The sequence below is a fragment of the Macrobrachium rosenbergii genome, chromosome 45 (genome assembly GCF_040412425.1).
Source record: "Macrobrachium rosenbergii isolate ZJJX-2024 chromosome 45, ASM4041242v1, whole genome shotgun sequence".
NCBI lineage: Eukaryota > Metazoa > Arthropoda > Malacostraca > Decapoda > Palaemonidae > Macrobrachium > Macrobrachium rosenbergii.
The window spans coordinates 10,299,971-10,309,274 of NC_089785.1; positions in this window are offsets into that span (position 1 = coordinate 10,299,971).

The window sequence follows — 9,304 nt, forward strand, 5'->3', positions numbered from 1 at the left end:
AAGTGCTTACGTTATTTGGCAGCATATTTGAAATAATGATAATAATACCTACAGTAATAGTATCAACTGCAGTGGTATTGAAATGTTCCAAAATACCTTTATCTCTCACGAAAATGTAACAAAGTTTTTTTTTTCAATTAGGATTATGCGAAGGCATCTACCCAATCAGGATTATGCAAATGGACCTGTTTATATCCAGCCGAGAACATTGTTAGTATAAACACATCTTCCTCACGCACACACACAATACACATATGTGTATATATATATATATATATATATATATATATATATATATATATATATATATATATATATATATATACATATATATACACATATATATATATAGTATATATATATGTATGTATGTTATATATAATATATATATATATATATATATATATATATATATATATATATATATATATATATATATATATATATATATGTGTGTGTGTGTGTGTGTGTGTGTATGTATATGTATATTATGTGTGTTTACACTAATAGTCGTTTATTTCTTCTTAGCTGCTTCAGAATCCCTTGATTTAACGTCACATTTCCATTCAACAGTTTCATACCAGCAGAAATACGTGTTTTACCAGTTTTGGCCAGGTTTCATGATCAATAATTGACGAATATATGCTCAATCATGCATTTGGGAGAATTGCACTGATGAGCGTTGTGCGTTGCTGCTGTTTAGTTTACCACGCCAACACTAATGACAAATCTTTTGAAAATACAGCATACAATACACGAGTATTATACTTGTTAAAATTAATTTCTGACTTCAATATTACGAGGAAAATCTTGTGGCAAACATTACTGGGTGAGCCTACGAAATACATGAGTAATTACTCAGAAAAGATAAGAGAGTTATACACAGCAACACAGTCAGTGGCCATAGTTCTCCAACCAGCCTAATCGCCGTGACTCCTTCACAACATAATCACCGAGAAGTAATTAGTTTCTCTGGATTTCAGGAAAGCTGAGAAGGATGCGGCAGATATCTATTTGGCGGAGGAGAGGTCATGTTGAATACATTATGATACTGGGAAAGGATATTGCGGCTCATCAAAGCATTACATATGAGAAAAGTCTTTGAAAATGAAACATGTTACAAACCAATTATCATTTGTAGTCATTATCTTTCACCTGGAATTGTATGGAAAATATGAATACCTTCTGTTGCTGGTGTATACCTTTTCTTCCGGTGTGTAACTTTATTTTATGTGTAGCTTTTATATTACAGTTGTTGAGCTGATATTCCTGCAGAATACGTGATTTGGGAAATATTTGTGTCAGCAAGACAAATATTTACCATCTGCATTTATTGGATATTCACTGAATAAAGTCACTTACTAGTGATGACACAAATAGTGATTTAACATTAGTGAAAATTTTGGGATTATCACCTGCTGCCATTCATATTTGGAGTTATTTATTTAATATGGCCATATACCATTTATATATAGGCATATATATATATAGCATATATATACATATATACATATACATATATATATATATATATATATATATATATATATATATAGCAAGATATAGTAGTAAGCCACAGTTTTGTTTAGTAGGTGCTTTAATTGCTGGTTTGTTTTAATAAAGCTTGGTATATTTGTTGAGACTTCTGTGCTCAAAGATACCCATGTTTTACTGTTGTTTTTCTTTTTGCCTGATGATACCATAAAGAACATGAAATGTCGGCAATGTAGTCACCTGATGACTGAGCCATTCCTGTCACCCTGTCCTTCATATACATATATACATATACATACATATACATATACATATATATATATATATATATATATACATATATACAGCAGTTATGGTTATATGACAGGTTTAGTAGAGTAAAGCTTAGTTTATAAGTAACAGTTATAAGGGTTTAATTGAAAGTAAAATGGAACAATCAAAGCAATGTTAATACTGATAATTGACAGTAATCACAGTATTACAAAAGGACATTCACACAGTGGGGACAGTCATCAGGTAATGTTCGATAATTGACACAGTAATACTTCAGGTAATCCCGGATAAAAGGAACAGACTGCACAGTAATACTTGAAATGGGGACAGATCACTACAGAATACCACTGATATAAGGACAGTCAGAACAGTAATCGTTGATAAAATGACAGTCACCACACCCGGACAGCAACCAGTGACCCCAGACAAAGAACACCACAGTAATAACTGATAAATGGGGACAGTTAGCAGTAATACCAGAGGGGTTAGTCAGCATATATTCCTGATAAATATCAGCACAGTGAGGTGCAAGAAAATTTTGTTCTTGTTTGGGCAGCTAGCTGGTCAGCTAGTATATGCATATATATATATACATATATATATATATATATATATATATATATATATATATATATATATATATATATATATATATATATATATATATATATCTGTATATACTGTATATAGTATATATATATATATATATATATATATATATATATATATATATATATATATATATATATATATATATATATATATATATATATATATATATATATATATATTAAGGATCAACCTGGCACTGCCCGAAAAATTCTTGCGTACCAAAAATTTTCCGTACATCCTGTGCTGACTGTCTCTTTATACAGGAATTAATGTGCTGGATTGTCTCGCTATCCAAATATTACCGAACTGACTGGTCCATTTATTCAGGGTAGCCACCGTATGACCGTCCCTTTATCTAGAATTATTGTGGTTAATTGTTCTTTCAAATATTATTAATGCTGATCGTCCAATTCATTCAGAGAGTTATTGAGGTAAAAGGTCGTTTATTTAAGAAGAGTTGCTGGTCATCATCCAGAAAAAGGAAATTGTTTTCATGTCATTTCAAAGAACCACAGAAATGCGCTTATTCTGCAATATTTGCGTAAACACGTTATAAAGCCATGAAATTGCAGTGAATGTCTTCTTCATTTTCCGCCACACACTCCTTCTTTCACGATCCGAGCACTCCGAAGCCTGTTCTTTCGTTGCACCAGCTCAGTGCTCGAAACAATAGCTTTTGGTAAGCTGAATATATTTACGGAAAGATAACATAGAAATTCATCAGAAAATAAAGGATAAAAACATTTTTGGGGAGATATTTTTTTTAGATGATACCCGTTTTGTTGTACTAAAGCTGAAAATAAAAGAGAAATACCCAGTATAGCAAATCTTTCAGGAAAGGGCAAATTAGTTCTTTTTCGTTCATGTAGTGAATATATTAAACGACAGTCAATTTAGCTGTTGAGAAACTGCCAACTGTTGTAAACCAATACCTACATTAAAGACTGTAACCGAGACTTAAAGTGGAGCAGTTAAAAGTTTGTTTCTCGAGTGCACATAACGATTTTTTAAGAACATAAAGTTGAATTGTAATTCACATAAATACCAAATAAAAAAATGGTATATAGACGGAAGCGTTAAGGAGTGATATAACAGCAGCGCGTGCAGGGAGTTGTTGTTGTGCCGGGAGGGAACGTCCGATTAACAGGACGACAGAGATGGTTATTCCCGAGAGCAAGTGAGTCTGTGCTCGACGGGTTCGTAGGATAATGTCAAGCGCGGCGATTTTACCGAAAGTGACAAAAAAAAGAGAGATACGGAAGTTCAAACATCGCCCATTCATCAATATTTCGCAGCGGGCCAGGACGGTCCACATTTGCTAAACAGCGACGGCAGCAAAGTAGGCTCATACTTTTATAATAGTACGCAAATATATTGAGCATTACCGTTAATCTTACATTATTGTTGCTAGTTGTTCATTTAGTTACTTTACTCAAATTCCAAAATATTATAACCATACCTAGCGAGCGTGCCGTCATTGGGATGACATATACCAGTCGTACAAATCAAGTTTATCAACGATTTAATACATACGTTGTGCGCTTTTGACTTGACTTTGTTTAAAACGTTTGTTTTAACAGTGCCCGATTGCTTCGACATATCACCACCTTGCGATCAAATCAGATTGAACACGCTCACACCAAAAAAATTTCACGTACAGGTTTTCAGTTGTTAGTTTAAACCCTCGAGGCACATAAACATCCAGTAAAGTATGGATTTTACCGACTTATAAATTGTTTCCTCATCAGTACTAACATGCAGAATACAGTTGCTCAGTCTGTATTAGGTTACAGAATATGAATATATCCAGCACACATTTGACAAGAGTTCTTCAGCATTGGTGAAAGCTTCTGATACTGTTGTGCAAGTAGATGGCATGTTTACAGCAGCCTGATGGTTTGTAATAGTAATGAACTGCCACGGCACAACAGCAATAACTAATATTAATATCTAAATATATATATATATATATATATATATGTATATATATATATATATATATATATATATATATATACATATATATATATATATATATATATATATATATATATATATATACATATATATATATATATATATAAATATATATATATATATATATATATGTTATACAGTTATGTTACATATATAGCATATAGCAGCATACATACTTGTTATTATTTAATATGTATATACATATATATATATATATATATATATATACATATATATATATATATATATATATATATATATATATATATACATATATACGACTAAAATATATTGATAAGACAAAGAAGATTTAAAAAAGGAAAAACAGTAGTGACCGAAAATCTCTGCTTTTGGCCTAGTGTCAATGTACAGGAAAAGGCATGAATGAAAAGAAATCCTGAAATATCATCGGCATCCTCGCACGTAGCTTCTTCTTCTAGAACATAGACGGTTCGTCCGAATGCCAGTGAGAAAGAGACACAGCAATGCACGTAAGCTTCGAAGAGAGACGAAAATTGTGCTTACCTGTCTTCATCAAAACCAGCCAGTGGGGTCAACGAGCATGTCGATGCGCCAGCCTGTGCCATGTTTCCCAGGACTGCAAAGGTTACTGTCTATTCAGCAAAAAAATAATAAATAACAAATAAATAAATAAACAAATGGGTCAAATGAAAAAATGAGAAATTTGAAGAAAAGCTGGGAGAAAATCTCTCAAAATGGCACGAATGCATGAAACAACCAAATAAGAAAATTTTATATGTGTTCTGTAAAATGTAAGCCATGATGATAGTCAGAATGGGTCTGGTCAGTAAAGTTGATAAGTCTCTGTTTGTAACAAAGCCACATATAGTTTTCTGAAGATGAGAAAGGTCATGCAATTAGTGCAAAGGACATGTTAAAAGATAACTGAAATATTTCATGAGTCACTCTCCTTCAGAACAGACTACGATTTATAAGTGACATTATTCAGTAAAGGTGAGCCCTGCAGTCGACAGATGAAGGCCGTTTATGGCTGATAGTGATGAAATTAGCTTCGCCCGTGATTGTAGCAAGTCAACATGATAAAGCTGAATGTTACCTGCAATTCGTGTTGGATATCTTTTAGCCAGGTCGTGGTAATGGTACTGTGCCAACATTGGATCATCATTCTTTTTAGCAGATCGTGCCCGGGTCTTCACCTTGCATTACACTTCAGTATTTCGTAAAATATCACAATATTGAATGCTTCAAGTGCCGAAAGACTTGGTAACGTTAGTGTTTCCATACACGTAACTCACGAGTCAAGCGTTTCATAGTATCAACTGGGCATATCGCCCGATATATGCCCGTGATATATATACTTCCTGCACCAATTTTTTCCTTATTTGCCGAAATATCCATTATTTACTATACTAGCACGACGAGTTTCGATGGCAATGCCAAAGCTGACAGTTCCCGAAGGATAGTGCTAGAAATACAGTACTCAGCTGGTTTTCACGATTTTCATAGCGATCAACGCAAAGGCGAAATATCACGAGCGTACTCTCAGCACTGCCATAGATGCAGTTTTTCAGATGTATGTTGAATTTCGTTCTCGCCTCAGAGTTGCGCTCAAATGCTTGCTTGAAGTTATTAAGCACAGCTTCTAAAATGTTAATAACAATCGATCGTTCTTCGTTTTAGCAGATACTGTTCATTTTCAATTATATTTATAGATATGAATGAAATTGCAGTAGCTATATCAGGTATATTATCTATAAACGCAGGTTACGTTAGAAAATACTACAACATAAAATGCTGAGTTTCACGCACGACAGCCGAATGGTTGCGGCAGGCCTTCAGAAAATAAAGGTAAAGAAAAGATTCAGCAGAGAAAAAGAGTAGGTCTCCACACAACAGCTTCCTATTTGAAAAAGAAAATAAAAAGTTGTGAAGAAATATTAAATCCTGAAAGCTAGTTATGTTCAGAAAACATTCAATAAATAGTCCGACGGTTTTCTTGTCAAAGAAACTCTTCCAGAAGTGCCATTGAATACTTGGCTTGAGACGCCTCTGAACACTAATGTTGTTTTGTATATATAGGTGACGTTTGCTTAAAACTGTTTAATCGCAATAAAAACTCCGTTTTTCTATTCGACTGCTGATCAATACCAAAAGAATATACATATATATACTGCATGCATATATTATACAGCAGTATACATATATATATATATATAGCATATATATATATATATATAAAGATGATTATTATCACTTCTGGTATGCTGCATACATATACATACATACATACATATACATATACATACATATATATGTTGTTATGTTATTAAGATGACAGCAGTTATTTCTTTGGCAGTCCTGTAATTTTTTTGAGGCCTTCGCTTGAGTAAATGTTTGGGAACATGATGGAATGTTTCAGCGACTGTGGAGATTTTAAGAAAATGAAAATATCAACTCTGCCATACATAAAGGCGTTTAACACAGTGAACGACAAAAAATGGTATCTATGGATGATCGACGATTTTACATAATGCTTATGACGAGATACCATAGTTGTTATGAAGTTTAAGAATGAGCTGACTTCTAAATAGTGAGAATTGGTCAAGTTTTGATTTATTGCATTAGATACTTGCTTTCGTCAATTATTCATAGCTCCTGAGTAGTCGAAGCTGTAAAATAAAGTGAAAATCGATTAAAGTGTCAGCACGCCCATCCGAGGCAGAAGTCGTCGCGTTTTCAGCGAAGAGGGAGTCCAGAACCCTTTCTCACTTTCAGCGCGGAAAGCAGTTGGAAGAATGCGCCGGTTGCGCGAGCACGCGTGTCGTGTTGCGTTAGAATGGTGAACACAGACGTTCACTTGCGGCTGGGGGAGTTTCGCTCGAAGAGGCAGTCGTGCTTTCGTTTTCATTTGGGCTGCACAGTTTGTAGATAGTCACTTAGTGCGATGTCATAAAATACACCAGAATAGCTAAGTGTTTAATATCCTACCTATATACATATATATATGTTGTTACAGCATAGCAGCGATACATATACATATACATACATATATATAGTTATAAATATTAAGTCTCCGAGAATTCATAAGAGATGGAGTTCGGGACAGTGAGAGTCAGAGAAGTGGAGTTAGCTCTAAAGACGAACTGGTGTAGTTCAAGGAGCAGTTCCTTTCAGTTAGTCAGGCAATGGATTAGCAGCCCATTTGGGAATATATTCTAGTAGTAGTCTTGTCCCCTTGTCATGTTAGTTCACTTTCGTGCAGTGGCCTTCATGGGATGTTGTGGGCACCCCTGCTCAGTATCTGAGGCCCATGGAGGAGCACGAGCAAAGCAGACAAGACACTCAAACCAGCTAAACTGCCTGCCTATGCCACCGAGCAGGTCACAAGTACCTGAGTCACCATCCTCATTTTGTTAACGCACGCACAGCAGAACTAGTTGCCTTGCAGTGCACAGTAGTAGCTGGTTGCTCGGCTGAAATACACTGAGCAAAAAACAGTTGACTTTCCTCCTAATTTTCTCATATTTTCATTTCAAAAGTCGCTTTCAGGATACTCATTACGCCAAAATTTACACGGAATAATCTCGTCGAGGCATCACAGTTTACCGATCCTCCAGCGTGATTATTGCAACAGCATAAATTTTCATGACGAAGTTCATCTGAATAAATTGCCATATACGTACACACCAGTTGTTTCGTAATACGCTCGTAATTTGCTATTACTCATTGGCTGCCTGCTAGCGCTATTTCGTTACAAAGCTATCATCTAGAGTTATACCAGTCGTTTTCTGAAAGCTGCTATTGCTCTTTTAATGAGGTTTATTTGTTAATATTTGTTCATTGGTTTCAGTATCACTGTGTCATTTATTCCATTGCGTGGGTTCCCATCTCCGTGTTCTATTAGTCTTCACACAATTATAAAAGGATTGTTGTTGATTGTGCCATCATTGAATGGCTGGATTGCTTTCAGCCCTCAGTTGCCTCTCACTATTGTAAATTTGTTACTGTGTAAACAAGTAATTGTGCACAACCCATTTAGTAGCTAAAGCAGTACGGTAACCTTCTCTTGTTTAATGATACGTGAGCCAGTAGTAACTTGTGTGTGCTACATTTTCACATGTGCCATGGTGTTTAAGTCTGTCTAGCCAGTTATTTTCAATTGTTATATCTATCCAAATATGTAATAAGAAATATATATATATATATATATATATATATATATATATGTATATATAATATATATATATATACATATATGTATATATGTATACATATACAGTATAATATAGGTATTTATATATATATAGTATATATATATATATATATATATATATATATATATATATATATATACATATACATACAGTTACATATATACATATATATATACATATATATATATATGTTAGTTACATAAAAGTTAAAAAGGAATTTTCTCAAAAGGAAAGATCTCAACGAAATAACGTACGACAGATGCACAAGCATAGTTACTTCCACTGGAGATAAATTACGTGAAATGAGTCAAAGTGAACATAACTAAAATAAGATTTATCCTAGATTAGCTCAGAGTTCCTGGACTGAAAGCATTCATTTACTTTTTTCACCGTGAAGTTTTGAGGTATCCTTCCTTTTTCCTCAGGCAGCATCAAGTCAATCCCAAATATATTTGAATCTATCTATTTCCATCTATCTAGCTACATTCATTCATTTTGCTCCATTCATATTCATTCACTAGTCTTCTCGTTCTTTTTCTCAGCTGAAAACTCCATAAAATCTAGTCTTTCGTAGGTCAAAACTTATATTAAACTTGTCTGTCTATTCACTATCTAGCTTCCCATCTGTCTGATCTTCTTTTCTTTCTCAGCAGAAAAATCGTTATGAAAAATTGTTTTAAACCCGTTCATTCATGGGTTTTGCCTGCTTCTCCGCTCATGCTGCTTGAACTCCATTCTAACCACAGGCTATT